The sequence below is a fragment of the Eptesicus fuscus genome, chromosome 9, assembly GCF_027574615.1.
Source record: "Eptesicus fuscus isolate TK198812 chromosome 9, DD_ASM_mEF_20220401, whole genome shotgun sequence".
Classification (NCBI taxonomy): Eukaryota; Metazoa; Chordata; class Mammalia; order Chiroptera; family Vespertilionidae; genus Eptesicus; species Eptesicus fuscus.
Window position 1 is genome coordinate 94,652,350 of NC_072481.1, and position 18,756 is coordinate 94,671,105.

Sequence of the window (18,756 nt, forward strand, 5' to 3'; positions counted from 1 at the left end):
GCCCAGACATGGGGCCAGTTACCGGATCCCTAGTAATGTTCCAGAAGTCTAGGGGCTGCATCGTGGCGTTTGCTGCGGAAGGTGCCTGTTGGAATTGCTTTCATCTTTTATTTGGCACTGCTCAAGTGCAGACTGAAAGCTGCTTGCTGGGACTTGTGGTCTCCTCAGGCCATATCTCAAGGTCAAGATGGGAGAAAAGGGAGGCTGTCTGGTGTGACCAGCACCGATGTATTTACAGATCCATGGAGCTGTGCTGAAGGAATGAGAGGTCCTGATGTGCTTGTCTTCCGGCAGCTCTCAGAACGATCCCACGTGCTGTGCACGGGTATTTTTTCCCATCCCGCTTTTGTAGTTGTGTCTATTTTTAAAAGACTCTAGCAGGATTTGGATTTTAGATTTGCTCTCCTCCTATATAATGTCATATTGCCAACATCTTACAAAATAAGTAGGTAATTTGAATTCAGGAACCAGTCAGCTAATAATCAGAATAGATAGAATTCATTGCCAGCCTGGTTAGAGGTCGTTCTTATCCAGTTGACTGAAGAGGTGAACAGAGCAGAGTATATCCCCACAATTTACAGCCTTGATGGAACATGCATCTTCATCTTCTCTGGCTAGAAGTGCCACTCGGGACCCCTGACATTCTCTTCCCCTCAGCTTTTCTGGAGACTTACATGCTGTGTTATAACATTTTCAGGTTCAGAGAACTGGGATGGCTTTCTTAGGTTCTCCAGGTAGTTTGTGTTGTTTTTCTTTCAGATGTTAGGTGCTAGAAGCCCAGTGACTCTGAGCCCACTCTTCCAAGTTTTCTATAAAGAATCAATTCTCAAGTAAGATGGTCACATTCTTGTAGCTGAAGTCTGAGGCATAACCTTAAAAAAATATATTACCGTCCCATGAATGGCCCTTGGATTTTGATTGGCACGTGGATTGGTGGCTTCACCTCACCCTTTCAATGATTGTGCAGGTGTGATTAGCTGGGGCTTCCCAGGCACGCCGAAGCCAGGAAGTGTGAGCGTGTCCACAAAACAGCACGCACGTAGTTTTCCTCATGGTGTTACTTACCAGCCTGCCTTAAGAGCATGAGCAGGGTGACTACTGGGAATATCAGGGGAGCACTTGTAAAGTACATGATTGTCTAACCACTGTGCTCTACACCTGAAACTAATACAGGATAACATTGACTGTCAACTGTAATTGAAAGTAACAAAACATAAAATGAAATAAAGAGCACACAGGTCTTTGGGGTCAGCAGCAGTGTGGTGCGTGTTCAGGGTACAGAGCCAGCCCATGCCCACAGAGTGTCCACAGAGTGTCCACCAGAAGGCCACTGACAATGCCTTTCGAAAAACACCACAGGAGCCCAGGCTTGGTAAGGACTTCCTTTTTCTGATGATTTTAACAAGTTAAAAGTGGGTTTAAAATGGGTATTACTATTTTTTTAATGGACATTACAATTATGATCATTTTATTGCTAGCTTTAGTTTCCTGAATGACTGTCTTCTTCAAGTGACCGAGTATTCTTAAAGGCCCCCTAAAGTGCACTATATCAAGCTGTAAGAATGTGTGTCCACTGCCTTAAACAGATTTATTCCAGCTGGAACCTTATCTAGAGCTGAGGACCAATGAGAAAGGAGTATACTCTTTTCTTGTTGCCGCCTCAATGAACCTAGCCCTTCGGTTCACTCATGGGCTTTCTGTCACCCACCTGCCAATCTCTTCCTCTTCATCCAGCCCCTTCTCACCCTTGTTTTTTTTTTTTTTTTTTTTTTTTTTTTTTTTTTTGAGCAGCACCCAATACACCTGCTGTGAGGCACTCGGGCTGTGATGCACACCATCATGATTTGGTGGGCATGATACTGGCACCTCACTAGACAACCTTGACCCTAGAGATGAGCTTTAGTTAAAATGACTGCCCCTGTAAGGATCCTACTGGGGCAAATGGTTAAAAACTGATGTTTGGTGATGGTTGTAAACTTGGTAGAGCAACTAAAGATCATTGTATCGTACTGTTGAAATGGGTGAATTATAAGCAACAGTGAAGTTGTAAAAGAAAGAAAAAGGAAGGGGGGGGGGTGTGGAGAGAGAGAAACCTTCCTTAAAGGTACTCCCAGCATGCAATCCCCATTTTCCTGCCCAGCTGAGCAGTGGGATCTGTTGGCCTCCTGCCAATGCCCAGGTCCTCACAGGGCCTCACAGGGCCTCCCAGGTCCTCACAGGTCCTCACAGAGCCTCCCAGGTCCTCACAGGTCCTCACAGAGCCTCCCAGGTCCTCACAGAGCCTCCCAGGTCCTCACAGGGCCTCCCAGGTCCTCACAGGTCCTCACAGGGCCTCCCAGGTCCTCATAGGGCCTTACAGGGCCTCCCAGGGCCTCACAGGGCCTCAGAGAGCCTTGCAGAGGCCACGCAGGGTCTGTTTGCTCCTGATGAAGACTTGGTCACCAGCTCACAAGGAAGTTCATCCCGCTGTCAGAAAGCTGATGTTATTAGAATGTTATATTTTTCTATTAAAACCAAAGCTGCCTCCATGAAACCTCTAAATTTATTTCCTCTAACAATTCCAAACCCTCACCCCTGTGAGTCATTAGATGTCAGAGAAAGACTCTCAGGCCCCACCCAGACCAAAGCTCTGTTCCCTAAGCAGGCCTAACTGTGCCTCCCCATCCTCGGTCCTTGGACATCTTTAACAGTGGGCTGGGCCAGGTGGCAGCAACCGTGCTGCCAAGGGGATTCGGGTCAGGACAGTGACCTCCCCGGGGTGGGTGCCCCACTTTCTGATCTATAAGAGGAACATCAACCTGAAGAATCTCTCAGATGCTTTAAATATTCCAGATTCTATGGTTTTGAGATGATAAATTATGAACAGGTTTTTTTGTTGTTTGTTTATTTGTTTGTTTTTTAGTCCTGTGCTTTTATTCTTTAAAAACTAATTTAAGCCCTAATTGGTTTGGCTCAGTGGATAGAGCATCAGCCTGTGGAACAAAGGGTCCCAGGTTCAATTCTGTTCAAGGGCAGGTACCTTGGTTGCAGGATCCTCCCGGGCCACGGCCCTGGTTAGGGCTCGTGCAGGAGGCAACCAATCAATGTGTTTCTCTCACATCGATGTTTCTCTCTGTCTTTCCCTCTCTCTTCCACTCTTCCTAAAAATCAATGGAAAAAATATCCTTGGGTGAGGATTAAAAAAATAAAATAAAATAAAAACTAATTTAATTAATCTTTCAAAGAAATTGCTTTTTTCATCATGATCAGTATGCTGACATGATTGAGTGTGCCATAAAGTAGATGAGGCACTGGGTGAGTGAGAGCAGATCTGCTGCCTGTGACAGGCCCCCCTCAAGCAGGTGACCCTATCTCTACCCTCTCCCTGAGGCGGGACATGCACGGCCAGCGCTCAGCGAAGCACACTGTCCTTCTGCGGTGGAAAAGCTAAATGAAACGAGACTTCACACATTGTGGCTTCAGCTTTGAAACAGTGAATGAATTGGAAGTGTGCTCATTAGAGAAGCAACTGCTGGGTAATAACTGACATTTCTCCTAAATCCCCATAAGAGAAACCACCGTGTGCACCTTTAATATGAAGGACAGCATATTTACAAAATCAGTTCATGACGAACTACGGAATGAAAGGGAAGACAGCCCTCAAAATAATGTCTTTCACCTTAGAATTCAGGGGCACATGTTCTAGACCATGATATGGATATATATTTGCAAACACACACCCTTTGAAATCCCAACCTCTGAACTGTTTCACCAGAATTATCCAGAAATGTTGGGCTCGGCTCGGGGCACCTGCCCTGTGCAAAGCACGGCTGAAGCGAGCCCTGGGTCCTGGCCCTGGGCAGGCATGCCACTGCCCACAGAGCTCACCTCACACTTTTAAAAAGGCAGCAGGGGGCACTCTAATTATTATGTGAGTTGTTTGCTTGGACGTGGGTCTTTGTTACAAGAATATTTTTAAGGAACAAAGAATAAAATTAATGAGAGAGAATTTTGCTTAACTCTCAAGGGACAGAGAAAGTGGTGGGACAGGAATAAGTGAACGCGAGTGCCTGCCCTCAACTGTCACTCTTGATGGAAACACTTTGCAGCACCCTGTGGTTGCTGCTCCTGAAGGGGTACTAAGGACAGGAAATGCGGTCTCATTTCACACACTCAGGGAGTGAAAGGGCCGTGTGAATACCAGTTCATAAATGCCTTGGTCTGTTTTCAGCAATGCAGAGTATCCATGTCCTGCTTGAAAGCATTCCTAAACAAGTCGATGCTGTAAAATAATACAGAAAACTGATGTTTTTACTGTGCACGAGTCACCATGTAGCGCTTATCCGCTGGCTCATCTGGTTGTTATGATCCCCGTTGTAGCCTTCATCTGGAGGCTCCACCAGCATCTTGGAGCTCAGCCCGTCTCATTTCAGCACCTGCCCAAGTGCATGAGTGCGCCTGCCAGTGGGGGCCTGGTGGGCCCTATCTGCCCACCTGTGCCAGGCAAGCCAGCCCCACTCGGCCTCCTGTGCCACCTCACCATGAGGCAGAGATCTCCATGCCCGCGGGCATGTCACCCGGCCTCCAGGCTCTTGTCAGGAATCTGATGGTGTCCTGGTCAGATACCTCTGAGTCAGCCCAGAGAACCAGGGCCTGGGAGCCAATGCCTCTCCTGTGGCCACGCCACCCCCTTCAGTGTCCCTGTCACCAGAGGAGCTCCGTGTGGTTGGACAGTTCACATCCCGTGGATGAGCCACTTGACCACAACCGATGGGATAGATGAAGGGCCAGCTGGAGCAGTTCCCACCTGCTCCACAGGGAGGAGGGTGTGCCTGCCATCCACCATCACCCTGATACGTGACCATTGCATGAAAGAATTAATTCAGCATTTGTAATTATTCGAGTCTCTGACAGTGTCATGATGGTTTTTCACCCCCCAAAACAAGTTTCTTCTCTGTGGTCAGCCTGGTATAGAAGGTAAGTATGACGTCAGTGAGATCGGGTGCTGGATGGAGCAGAGGGCCCCGGTGAGCTGCTCCTGTGTCACTCCCTGGTCCCAGCACTGCTCACCCGCACCTCTTTCCCTGGGCCTGTTGCCCCCTGAGGAAGCCTCCAGCTGTCCTCTGAGGAGCCAGACTTCAGTCTGTTCTTGTGCCTTGTAGACGTAATTGTGAGACTGTTTCCTGGTGAGGAGCCACATAAAGGACCACTCAGCCCAGTGTACTGTACCCTGTAGACCTCAGCCCTTCACTCAGTAGTATCTCAGTTACATGGAGAGAAAGGGCCACAGTGTGTAGCCAGGAGCCAAACCCAGATCAGAAAGGATGTGTGCTAATAAGCCAATCAGTCTGCTTTACCGTATGTACTGATTCACTATCTACAAAGCCCTTTGCATATGTTACCTCATTTGAGTCTGAACTTGTGATTAGTGGTTGTAAATCTGCCTGGAGAACAGGGTAAAAGATAAGAGGTGTACAGGTTGCAGGTTCAATCCCCGGTAGGGCCGAATGCAAGAGGCAACTGATTGATGTTCCTCTCTCACATTGATGTTTCTCTTTCTTTCTCTCACTCTCCCTCCCCCTTTCCTCCCTTCCTCTTTCAAAATAATTTTTTTTTAAAAATAACTATAGAGTTTCAACCTAAAAAAAAAAGTATATTTTATATAAACAGAAAAATTCTTCACTGAAAAAAGAAATAAAGCCCTGGCTCATGTGGCTCCGTTGGTTGGACACCATCCTGTGCACCCAACGGTTGCTGGTTTGATTCCCAGTCAGAGCACACACCCAGGTTGTGTCTGGGGGTGCACAGGAGGCCACAGATCTATCTTTCATTCTCTCCCCTTCCTCTCTCTCTCAAATCAATAAAGTGTAGTGAAGGCCTGGGATGGGGGCAGGCTAGAAGGGGTCAATGAGGATTAGGGGACATATGTAATACTTTCAACAATATTTTTTTAATAAAAATAAAAGTAAAATCAATTTAAAATCTTTTTTAAAAAGAAATATATATATACATACATATACACATATGTCAGTTTGAACATGAAGTAGTTGAATGAGTAGTTCTAGAAATTTAAGAAAAGATTAATCAGAATCTATATATTCACTTCTGCACTCTTTTAACTCATTGTTGAGTCCCATGATATAGCTAGCACTGTGCTAAGTGTTATACTATAAAAATTAGGGCTCAGATACCAACTGAGACACCCAGCCAGGGCCAGAGCAGGAGTCACTTTAACGGGGGTCTGGTGACAGCTGGGGTTGCACTTCAGGTGTGTTGGCTGTGGAGCTGTGTGGGTGGGGCTCAGGTGTGGTCTAACGCTGGCCATGGTGTGTCTGTTGGACATGGAGCAAGTCAGCCACTGTATGTTCCAGGCTCTGGTCCACTTGGAAGGTGCTACAAAGAGATCGGCGATTGGTGCTGTATGTGCTGGGCTTGGAGTCACTTGGGAGAGACTAACCTGTGAGCGAAGGCTGGCTGCTACTTCTGCTGGGCTTGGGACCCTTAGATGGTCCCACAGTGTGAGCTGTGGCTGGCTGCTTCTTACGTGGGTTTGTGGACTTGTGAAAGATCCTGCTGAATTGTGGGCCTTGTGGATTTGGGAGAAAGTCTGCACCATGAGCCAAGGCAGGTTGCTTGTGTGGAAAAGCCCCCAGAAGAAACTCTGGGGAGAGAATTGAATGGCGTGATATCTTAGGAAATCACGGGAGCAGGATGAATGGTGTTAGCCAGGTTAATAGAGAGCACAGATTTGGCATCCACCCGCACTGGGCCAGCTTGGGGAGAGGAGAGCTTCACGAAGGAACAATGGAACCTGCCAGTGATTTCATCCCCTGAGAGAGTTACCCTGATCTCTATCTTCCCAGTCCTCACCCTGAAATTAATCAACTTAGCTCCTTCCTGTACATTCCTGGCATTATTTGAGCTGTTGCCCCTGTGCTGGAGCGAGTGCATTTGTGTGCAGGCCCTTTAAGAGCAGCATTCTCACTCTCACACAGGCTGTTGTCTCTCTGGGATGCAAGCTCCCCTGCTCTTCACAGCCAGATGTTACGGGGACTCCTCTTCCTGGCACTGGTGCATCGGAATGTGGAGCCCAGTTCGGGGCTCTGACCCCTCACTCCTCAGGGGGGACTTCCACAACCAATATAACCCACCCATTTCTTAATTGTCGCACCATGGGTATAGACCTGCCTGGTCTGTGTCACCGCCCCTCCTACAGTCCCAATGGGCTTCTTTATATCTTCAGTTATAGAAATTCTGTTCAGCTAGTCTTCAGGTACTTCTCAGTGATGGTTGTAATTTTCATGTGACTTTGGGAGAAGGTGAGCTCCGAGTTTACCTGCTCACCCTCCAGGTCTGACCTATTTTGAGTTGATTATGTATATGGTGTAAAGTAAGGGTCCAACTCCATTCTTCTGTGTGTGGATATACAGCTTTCCCAACATCATTTATTCAAAAGACTGTCTTTTCTTCATTGAATGGTCTTGGTACCCTTGTCGAAATCATTTGACCATATATGCGAAGATTTATTTCTAGGATCTCTATTCTATCTATTCCATCGATCTGTTCATCAGCCTCTATGCCAATACCACACTGCTTTGATTACAATAGCTTCGCAATAAGTTTTGAAATAAAAAAGTGTGAGAATTACAACTTTGTGTTTTTTGTTTCCAAGATTCTTCCGTCTATTCCTAATCCCTTGAAATTCCATGTGAACTTTAAAATGGGTTTCTATTCCTATAGAAAACGCCATTGGGATTTTAGTAGGCATTGCATTGGATGCTACATTTTTTATAGTATTGTCATCTTAGCAATATTAAGTCTTCTAATTCATGAACATAGGATCTGTCTCATTCCACTTATCTGTCTTTGGCACTTGTTTTTGAAGGCCCATTATAAGCACAGCACCGTAGTTGATCACAGAAAAAAGAAAAATTTAATCTTTCCCTAGAGCAACATAAAGTCCAATAAGAATGATATGACAAATTAAACAAATATGTCAAGAGCATAAATGAGAATTGACACCAGGTGAGTGCATCAGGGGTGAAACCATGAGGGTCACAGGAAGAGAGCATATCTGACCAGCATGAGGACCCAGGTGAGACCAATATGAGTGGCATGAACTAAGAAATGAGGCCAGAAAGCCAAGAATCCTATGGATTGGTGATCTGAATGACTGCAAGTGAACCAGAAGGCTCAAAGCAAAGTCAGACAAACCTGAGAGATAAAAGGGGGAGCTTAAATAGAAATGGGTAACCTAGCAAAGGGCGGATCAAGGCCAAAGCAGTTCCCATGTGTGCATGTAGCAACCTATACACTTCCAAAAACAGTATATAGACAGACAGAAGGAGACCTTGAACAATGTCTGCATAGTCCAAAAACACCAACACCCCATGCCTGCATCCACTTTCTCCAAGGTCAGGGATTGGGAGGGGTAGCAAGTCTGGCCTCAACTAAATCCAGCTTCAGATCCAAGCCTGTTCTAAGCCCAGACATCCACAACTGCTCTTTCTTAAAGGAAGTTGTACACATCGCATAGTTGGAGCCTTGGTGACTCAGGACCCAGAAATTGAGGCTCACAGAGCATCTTAGAAGGGAGTTCTTCCCTGTCTGTCCCTTGCTGAGAAATGCAAATTAAAGAGCATGTGCAAAAGATAGCGCACAAGAACACCATTCCGGGCCTTAGCTCCTCAGTCCAGCATGGCCTCTTAGATCAGTCTGGCTTTGTGACTTTGTCTTCGAGTGTTTCTAACCTGTACGACAGGTGTGAGATAAACACGGTGAGAACAAGCCATGGGGTGAGTGTGGGTTGCTGCTTACGTGCCATAGCAGGCTCAAGGCCACCAGACCCAAAGTGGCTCCCTGCCCAATTAAACCTTAGGGGAGTGTACATGCTGCTAATGGTGGTGAAACCAGCATGGCCATCATTAGTTAGATAAGGTACTCAAAGTGGAACGTGCACCTGTTGAATGCGAAGCCTAGTTTTCATCCCATGAAGAGTCTGAGAAAGCTACTCATCTGTCTTCATGTTGATCTGATTCTGTCACAGGACAGGGAGCTGGTCCTGCCTCCCCAGAAGGGATGACAGGATTGCAGAATATTTTTCTGTTTCATTCATTTGTTCACTTTTTTCTAACTAAGAAGATGCTTATAATTATTTAAAAACCATTTAATCAGTAGACAACAGAGTTAAGATGGGTTTTCCCCCCTGTACTTATAATTTATTCTAATTGGTAATAGAAATGAAATCAGAATTGGTAAGAGAATCCTTTGAGTGTTTCCGGTTTGGCCTGGTTACTAATGGACTGTAGCATACCTCACAGGTTCTTAAGTAGGTGCCACTGTCATGAGTCATCTGATGGGACACTCTGAGAGAGTGTCACAGCACTTAAAGGAGCCTCTTCCAAGTTTAAAAAAAAATGTATAATTATGGGTTATTTCTTCTTGGCATGGAGTTTGACCCTTAAGAATGCTGCCAAGGAGAGTCGTTAGAGCCATGTCCATAGGTGATCCTTTCCATCTTTGCTGGGCCTCTGCTGCCTTGGTGATTGCCATTCTTTGTGCTGCAAGTGCAGGCATGGACATTATTGACACTAGTCTTCACAGAATGAGATGAAGGAGGAAAAGGCTGCAGTCTCAGAGCTACAGAGCCAGGAGAGGCCTCGGCCATTACATCCAACTCCACCGCCACTTCACATGAAAACAGTGAGGCCACAGAAGGTGTTACTGTCCAAGGTCAGACAGCTGGGTGGGTACTGTTGATCTTTTTTCAGAAGGTAAAGTACAGATTTACCATGCTGGAAAGTTCCAGTCTGTTCTTTTCAGGGCTCTCTGAGGGATGCATTGGGAAAACTATGAGACCAGGAACTGATCACCCACATAGAGAAGTTAGACATGTGAGGAGTATTTCATTAAAAAGCCATTAGGACCAGAATACCTAAGCAATATTCTTGGCACATGGTAAACGTGTCCTTATTAGAGAAGGATGCAATAAATTTGTCTTCAAAACAAAGAAGGAATGGTTTGGAGAGGAAAACCTGGGCTTACTGGCTGTTGTCTGGAAGCAAGGTGGACTGCAGCAGAAGGAGACTACCCTTTGGCCTGCACCTAGAGGAGGCGTAGTAATCAGGGCAAGAACATCTGGACCTGTAGCCTCCGTACCTTGTGTAACACGCTTTCATGTGACAAGGTGCAATCATAGAGTATTTCTGCTCCTCTGGGATCTCAGTTTAATTATTATTAGGAAAATTAAAATATATTACTTAATGTGCTCTGAAAAGGGCTAGGTGCATGGTGTTTCAAACATATGTAATGTTGTGACATAAGTATGTGTTAAATTTAAAGACAGGGAACTGATCAGATGTTCTGACCTCCGAATTGACCTCTGAGACTGAGTTTTCCTGTCTGTTAAGAGTGGATGACACATACCTGTTGTAGCAAGACCATATAACCCCACAGAGCAACAACCTCATTTCCTCCTGGTGCCCAGGTCTATGTCCTGAGAGTGCACCACAATTTCATCCTAAAACAGGACCTGTAGCTAGAAAGGGTTAATGTGCCCTGCCCATACCTGTGAGAGCCAGCAGGAAAACTAAACGGGGGTAGCAGGCCCCAACCACCGTAATGCTTTTACACTTAGACCAATAAAATGCAGCTGTTTTGCAAAAATGATTTCATTTAAAATTGTTAATAGGTATAGTGTTTTGTTATTTGGGAGTGGTAACTAGCTAGACTAACTAGGAATTAAGCATTTGAAGCCTCTATTACAGGCCAAATAAATCCAAACATAAATTAAGTATTATGAAACTAACAGATCTGAAAATTCTCTAGGCAAAGTAACTGCATTTTTACTGAGGAGGCAATAGCCATACTTTTCCTTGTATAAAGGGAAATGTAATTGTATATTTTTAACATGTGTTCAAAACTATTTCTTACTACAATAGCAAGGAACAGGGGTTTAGCAGAAGTGGTTCTTGTTCTATGTTTTTCTCCCATAAATTCAGTAACATTGTGTTGCTAGTTGTGAAATGACGCTGTGCCCAAGGGAGCAGCCCTCACTAGTCATGCAAGAATGGCCCCTAGAGCCTCCGCACTGCCACGCAGCTCCACCGCAGCTCTCAACAGTGCTCGAGGCAGGAAGCGTGACCCTATAATGTGCACACCTGTTAGAGATCCCGTCCAAAAGAACTCCCTATGATTCTCTTACATTCAGAATAACCACACTGTGTTTACTGTCACTTCCACAGAATGGTAGTGGGAACATTTTGAAAAGAGATGAACCCGATCTGTTCTCATCAAATCAAGGAAGAGGGCTTGAAACAAGGAATGTGGTCACTCTTTCAATAAATACGTCTTCAGCAGTCACTGTAGGCAAAACACGTACTAAGAGCGAATGGGGTGGATAACGATGAATTCCTCTCCCCTCGGGAAGGTGCTGTAAGGGCCGAGGGTCTGTGCATCAAGGCTGGGGGAAGGAGCTGTGTTGGTGAGGAGCAGAGCTGCCCGAGTTCACAGGAAAACCAGGTCACTTGGGGTCAGCAAGCTCTAGAGGAGATGCTTCCCAGCTGGTTCTTGAGGAGGTAGGTCAGGTACAGAGAAGGGTATTACAAGAAGGAGTGGCTTATGCTTCCCACTCTGATGCAAGGTTTCCAGAACTCCTTGGGACCCAGCCCAGGTACCATCTCCTGTGCAGAGCTGGTGCCTGCCTCTCTCCCCTTTCACCCTGCCTAATGATGCCTGTTGGTGTTCTTGTCACACTGATCACAGTGATTGACTCACGTGCCCAATATCCCTGCAAATCACCTGGCTTCCGGGAGTTTCCAGCTTCCACTGAACGCTGCACTCTTGCTCAGGATCTCCTTCTTCCACCTCCCATATCGCATAACAAATAAGATCTTCTGTAATTGTAAGAATTTGGTAGAGAGGTTATACATTAGTGAGTAGAGCCAGTTAAAGTCACCCATTACATAGGCCCATTCTCCAAAGTCCCTGGTCCTTATTCCTGTAGAGCACTGGGCCGCTTAGAGGAGGGGTCAGGCTTCTCTCCCTCTGGCACCTGCCCAGCTCCCCGACCAGCTTGTCACCTTTATGCAAAACCCTTTCCTACTCAAATCCCCTCTGCCCAGCCAGGCCAGGGGAGCAGCAGGCATAACCTCCCACACCCAAGGGAGCCAGCAGGTGGTCTGCTTAAGGGATGGACGGACAAGTTCTCCCTGACCTGACTTGTGCTTTGACCTCCCCACTCCAGACCCATGACCTTTGGCTGTATGTGTGTCCAGCATCTAGTACCTGGACTGTGTAGGCATCGGATTGAGCCTCTTCATTGAGTCTAGATATGGGAAGGGAGAAGAGGGTCTTCAGCACCTGTGAGCTTCCTTGTTACTCCCACTTGCCCTGGGTGCAAGGTGTGGCTGGGACCTGGAGAAGTAAGTGGAGATCAAATTGTAAAAGATGTTGAAAGTGTGGGTGAGAGTTTGGATTTATTTGGCCTGGAATAGAGGCTTCTGACTGGAGGAATGTCACATGGGGCTCCAGGATGAGCAAGCAGCATCCCAACAGAGAAGGGGCCATGGAGAAGGGAAGGGGTGGTTTATGAAAAAGGAGAGTACCGTCATCAGCCAAGCACGTGTGAGCTAAAGGCCAGGAAAGGAAAGGCTGGGAGCAAACGGTTTTGGAAAAGATTTGGGAATGAATAATGTGGGCAAAATATGGAAGGAGCTAAAGGTGACCATGATTTTCAGATTGAGTGTGGAAGGGGAGGATAATAGAAACAATGCAGTAGGTGGGGGAATAGGTATATATAGTGGGGGGTGGGAATGTTTTAACTTCAGGTTTAAGCATTCCTTTATCCATTCAACAAAGACTTATTGGATGCCTGCTGTGTTCCAGGCAGTACTAGACCCTGAAGAGAGAGGTAAATAAGACAGGTGATTCCGGCCCTTCACGGAGTTTCCATTCCAGGGAGGCAGACAAGAGAGCAATAAACTAATTGACAACTAGAGAAAAGGTCTAGAAGGACACATTGAGAGGACACTGGCAGAGCAAAGCAGGGCTGTCCATGGAGAGTGCTTGAGGGAATGGCCCTCATAGTGCAGTGTGCAGTGCACAGTGCGTTGGCTGAGCTGCCTGTGGGCGCTGGGCTGCAGCTGCCAAGCAAGCAGGGACAATGCAGACTGAAACCTGGGACAAAGGTGAGGGTGGAGCTATTTCAAAACTGGAACCAATGAAATGACAGAAAAATAAGGAAAAGCTCTGTGTGAGGGAAGGGTGAGAATTGAAGGTAAGGAATGCGTTTGGCCAGCCATTCCTTGATCCTTGAGCATTAGCACAGGAGACCAGCGTCCCTTCCCCCCCTCCACTCCCAGCCCTCTGAGCATTGCCGAGTCCCCTGACTTCCTGGTGGACCCTGAGGAACAGACTTTGTTGGTCCCAGCCCCTCACTCCCAGTGCAGCGGCACAGCTGGCCCCTACATCTTCTACATGGATGCTGTAAACATCATGAAGGCAGGTTTATCACGTCAAAACATTACACTGTGTTTCTATTCATAAGGATGAACACAGACTTTATTTCTAGCTCAAGATTGGTCACCATGAAGACCAGTCCTCTAGCCTAGAGGACAGGGCTAGACTGGCCTTAACCCTAGGAGAGGGGAGTACCTTGAAGGTATAAAAGGAAGAAATCATTTTCTACCCCCAAAACCGAAACTGTCAGGCAGAACTGCTGTTGTACAGGTGACTTTGGGTTGAGTTTAAAGGCTGAAACTAGTCAGGTTTCCACAGAAATGAAGCTTGTTACTGCCCACCAATATCAGGAACAAGCAGAGAGGATAAGGCCAGGGGGGAAGAAGAGTGCAGGGGTCTGAGGTGCCCGGGCACAGAGACCGGTGAGAAAGGAAATGGAGATCCCAGAGGCAGGTGAGGCAGGTCCTCATCCTGGGTCTCAGGACTTTCTAGCGTGTGCACCGTTGGGTGAGGAGGGTGTGCTGCATTGCTGACAGCATCTCTTTCCCTTTCATGGCAGTGAGCCTCCAGAGACGCATGCAGAATATTAAACAGAAGGTGGGCCAATAGTCCAAATCCTTTACTTAAACACGAATCCTTCAGGAGAGGAAGAGAGAAAAAAGGAGGCAGAAGAGAGAAGCTGTGCAAGGTGCATTGCTGCAGTGCAAGGCGGGGTCTTTTCCATCTCTAGCCTCCGTGCTCCAGGATCCTGCGCCCTTTCCCAGAGCTCCAGGCAGAGATGTGGGGCAGGGCTGAGTCACCTGGTGAAGATCAACGTGGGCCTTCAGGTTCCCACAGGCCGGGGTCCGGCAGGCCCGTGCTGGGCAAGGAGATGCCCCAGCTGTCTGTCAGCTGAGGCGTCCACCTCCTCGGACAGGAGGAACGTCAGTCATTCTCCAGAGCCTCCATTTGTGACCCAGCAGAGCCCCCAGCGGTGCTCCATGTGCCGTCAGTGGGCAGAGCATATTCCCCTCCATCTATTTCTGCTAACATGTGACAGTGACTTGTTATCCCTGATGAACTTAATATGTCAGACCCCACCCCCTCCTCCAGGAACTCCGGGTGGTGCTGAGCATTGTAAGGGGATCCGAGTGAGCTTCCTCTAGGCCTCTGGGCTTTGGAACTGTTAACAGCAAGTGTCTGTGCTGCTCTGGCCTCCAGCCCTTTCCCAGGATGTCCTGAAATCAGGCAATCCAATCACCAGCCCCTGCACAGCCAACAGGTTCCCAAGGGCACCCCAAGGACACCTGTGAGCAGAGGGTCTGATGAGTACCCAGAGGAAGAAAGGTCTCCTGGAATCCTTCTTGGTGAAGCATCTTAAAGTCACCCCACCTGAAGCAGCTTTCCTGGGCCCTTCCTCAGGGATGACTGAAATTCCAGGGTTTTTGGCAAGCCATCCCTCTGCCACCAAGGGTCAGCCCAGCTGCTCACCCCCTCCCCTCCCCCAACACATTCCCTGGGTCACAGCCTATAGCTGGCTCCTCCTTGTCAATCATGGCTGCTTAACCACTACCTCGTCAACATTCTTGACCTCCTTTATGCGATTCTATTTTCACTGTGACTCTTATCACGACCTGGCTCCTTCCCAGCTGGTGGGTCTACTGCCAGCACCCAGAGTAGGCATGAGCTGCCTGCCCATTGGTCTCCTTGACAGCTGTGCTGGCAGGTTTGCCAGTGCTGTGGGGATGCAAAGGGAGAGTAGCTATAACCAAGAAGAAGGCTGGAATAAGTTCAGGGTGTAGGGAGAGGGCTGAGGCTTGAAGAGGGATGTGAGGGGGGAGGATAATGAGCATATATGGAGGCCTTAGTGACAACCACTCAACACACCATATCCTTGCCACAGCTCCAGGTTGTGGTACAAATGAGGTGACTGAGACACATCTAGCCAGTGGTGAATCTAGAACTTCAGCCTAAGTTTCTGTGACCCCCAAACCCTATGTGCTTTTATAGGAGTATAGTTTAAGTAAAGAAAGAGGAGGAACAAGAATATTGCAGGCTATGGGAACAGACAGTGTGTGAAAGACACTGCCGGTTTCTCTCATTGGAGGTTTCTGTGCGGGGATGGTGGGCAGTGGCATTGGAGAACTGGCACAAAGGCTTCCAGTAACCACCTGAGGGATCCTGCTTGATCCTCAGGCCCTGATTGAGCCGTAACATATGTTGAGCCATACCTGCTCAAAATCAGGCACTGTTCTAAGCACTTATATTATTGCTAATCTGTATTGTCAGTAGATAAAATTGAACAAGTTTATAAATGAGGAAACTGAACCCCAGCTAATAAGTAATGGAATGGGGACTCAGCTAGGTTCACTCCAAATTTCAGGCTAACCTCTGACTGTTGGGCGCCTGGGGGTCTGCACCCAGCAGAGGGGGAAATTTTACTCCACCTGCCCCAGCCATCCCAAACTGCAATTCTGGAAGATTTTCTAACATCTCTATGCCCTTCACTTTGCCTTCCTACCTCTCACTCATGCTTCATGACCCAGGTTAAGGAGCATCTGCTCTGGCCCCTGCTGGGCTGCGGTTCCCTCCTCTGTACCACTGTGAGTGGTCTCCTTCATGCCGAGGCCCTGGGACTGAAAGCCATGCCCCCTGAGGAATGGTGTCTTTCTATTTTCTGTTAGTAGCGGTCATCGCAGTGGCATAAATAAGACCAGACAGCTCTTTTGAATTCTGTGAGTGCTAGCTTAGTCCTAGCACTTGGGGGAAGAGGCAGTTCTAGATGAGTCCTCCCATTATTTATTTATGCAAGCACTTCAGTGCCATGCTTGGCTCAGGACACTTCTAAGTCCCACCACAGAGCTCATTCTCCTCCCCTCTCCTGTCCCCTTCAGGTCTCAACCTTCTCCATGGTCCCTACACTCAATTTGACCCCCTTCTCTGTTCACCTGCTCTCTGTCACTTACCCTGCACTGTGACCTGCGTCAGATATTGCCATTGGCTTGTCAGTCTCCACTGCTGGACCTTGAACTGGAGGACCCGGTGACTGTAGCTATTGGGTGCATGAACGACTGAACGTTGCCAGGATTGCATGAGAAAATAGGTTGGAGGGTCCTTTTTAAATAGTAAATGCTACATGGCTGTTGTTTTTGTGATGACTGTTATGATCATTACTGCTATTACTACTACGGTGGTCGTTCGAGGCATCCCTTTCTGAACTCTCACTATCAAACTCAGGAACTCCGTAGATTTGGGTAAAGTCTTTAGATGCCCATGTTCCCAGACTCTCTCCTCACATCCAGGTCCAGAGTGGTCTCCTTCATGCCGAGGCTGGAAGTGAAAGCTGTGCCTCTGAGGAGCAGTGTCTTTCTATTTTCTGTTAGTAGTGGTCATGGCAGTGGCATAAATAAAACCAGGCGGCTCTTTGGAATTCTGTGAGTTGAAGTCTTTTCATAGAAAAGGGTGTTCTGAGCAAAAGTCCTTCGGAAGTTTCCCAGGCTCACAAAATTCCCACGTCGGGGGTCTCTTGGTGTTCCTTGCCATCCTAGAAAGCGGTGGTTCCTGGAAGAATCCTCCCGAAGCCCGGATCTGCCGGGGAAGTGTCCTGGGCATCTCCTGGGCTCGTGGTTTTGAAGGCAACAGAGGACAGAATCCTTTCTGAGTAGCTGGGCCCTGTTTGGTGTGTCAGCTGCTCATAAATACAAAGGTGTCGTGATGGCCATTCCTAGGGGCACTGGAAGCCTAGAAAATAGCCTGAGATTCTCCTGGTCTGGCTGGTCCCAGGTGTCCAGATGAGGAGAGCTCGAGCTGCAGAGCCACAGTGAGGCTTCACCTCCTGTCACTCCTGTTCCCTGGACATAATCCAGGGGAGATCAGGCACAGGCAGGCTTTTCCAGTTAAGAAATCAAACTTGGGCCCTAGCTGGTTTGGCTCAGTGGATAAAGTGGCAGCCTGCGGACTGAAGGGTTCCAGGTTCGATTCCAGTCAAGGACACATGCCCGGGTTGCGAGCTCGATCCCCAGTGTGGGGTGTGCAGGAGGCAGCCAATCAATGATTCTTCTCTCATCATTGATGTTTCTATCTCTTCTTCCTCTCTGAAATCAATAAAATATATTTAAAAATAAATAAATCAAACTTGGGAGGATGGAACAGCGGTGTGGTCAGAGCTGCTTTAGATGGCAGTGGGCGGCCGCTCTCCAAGGCTGGTCATGTCAGGGCCCACGCTCTGAGCTCCTCTGGCCTAGAGGCTCTTCCCTCCACAGGCCACACTGAGCTCCTACCTCCCAGGAGCCTTCATAGGGCTACTCACATGAGTATATGATCCTACACACAGACTCTGTGTGTGAGGTGCAGCAGTAAAGCACCCTTCCAACCCATACTCACCCTTCGTCAGTCCTGGCTCAGTCTTCAGAGCACGCTCTTCTGCAAACTCAAGATCCTAACACGTCACAGCTGGTGTCACTTTGCAGAGATTGGCCTACATCTATGCTAACGGGCCTTTGTAGGAGTGGTGTGGCCAGAATTCTAGAACCATCCAAGACTCCGGTCTGCCTTTGTCTCTCTTTCCTGTGTTTATTTGCAAAGCACATCACACACATCAAAGAAGACAAAGTTCCTGCCTGGTGGTTTTATCAAATTACTGAGCAAAACGAACAATGCAGAGATGCAAGTATTTCTGGGCCAGTTCCCCGTGGCAGAAAGAGTTCACCCCTGTATTTCCTCTGACACTTTGTGGTGACTCTTCTCTGTCAACTCTTATTCCCCGTAGTTACTAAGAGTGACTCGCAGCGGCATACTGCTAACTGCTGAGCACAGTCCCAGGAGTGGGCAGAGCCGAGCAAATCCAGGGTGCCTGGCTTTACCTCTGTGGTGGTGGATTACGGAACAAGAGTGATTTGTATATTCTGCCATCAATTATTTCTCATATCTGGACAGGGCTGTGACTTCCAAAGCATCCTCATACACACCGAAGTGTCTTTTTGGCAAGCCAGAGAGTGTGGGTCGGGCTTTGCTTTATCTGCAGACATGAGGCCACACTTCATTCTGGGCAGCTGTGGAGCTGGGCCTCTTGGCCTCGTCAGCGCAGGCTGCCCTGAGAGCTGGCAGGGCACCTGCCCAGGGTCACTGTGCACAGTGTCACACTTGGGAGTCCCCACCAGAGCTTTCATCAAAGCCAGCCTGATTATTTTCCACTGTGTTTTCCTGAAAGGATGTTATGATTTTCTAGATGTTTGGTGGCTGGTGATAAATCAGGCTTTTATGATGTCATGTGAAAGGCTGCCTCTCGGACTTCCTCCCAGAGCAGTCATAGATTAAAAGCAGAGTGGACCCAGTGTGACT

The 18,756-nt window shown here is 47.8% G+C and overlaps 1 protein-coding gene and 1 long non-coding RNA gene across 2 annotated transcripts in view; one reads left to right on the forward strand and one right to left on the reverse strand.

The window, feature by feature from the left end:
- Positions 1-18,756, forward strand: part of GMDS (GDP-mannose 4,6-dehydratase) — a 681,907-nt gene that overhangs the window by 652,255 nt on the left and 10,896 nt on the right. The window lies entirely within an intron of this gene.
- LOC129150387 (uncharacterized) lies at positions 11,319-17,872 on the reverse strand. The gene is made up of 3 exons (XR_008557128.1): positions 17,800-17,872; positions 12,265-12,393; positions 11,319-11,873 (listed from the first exon to the last, which is right to left on the reverse strand). It is a non-coding gene; the product is annotated as an uncharacterized LOC129150387 (long non-coding RNA).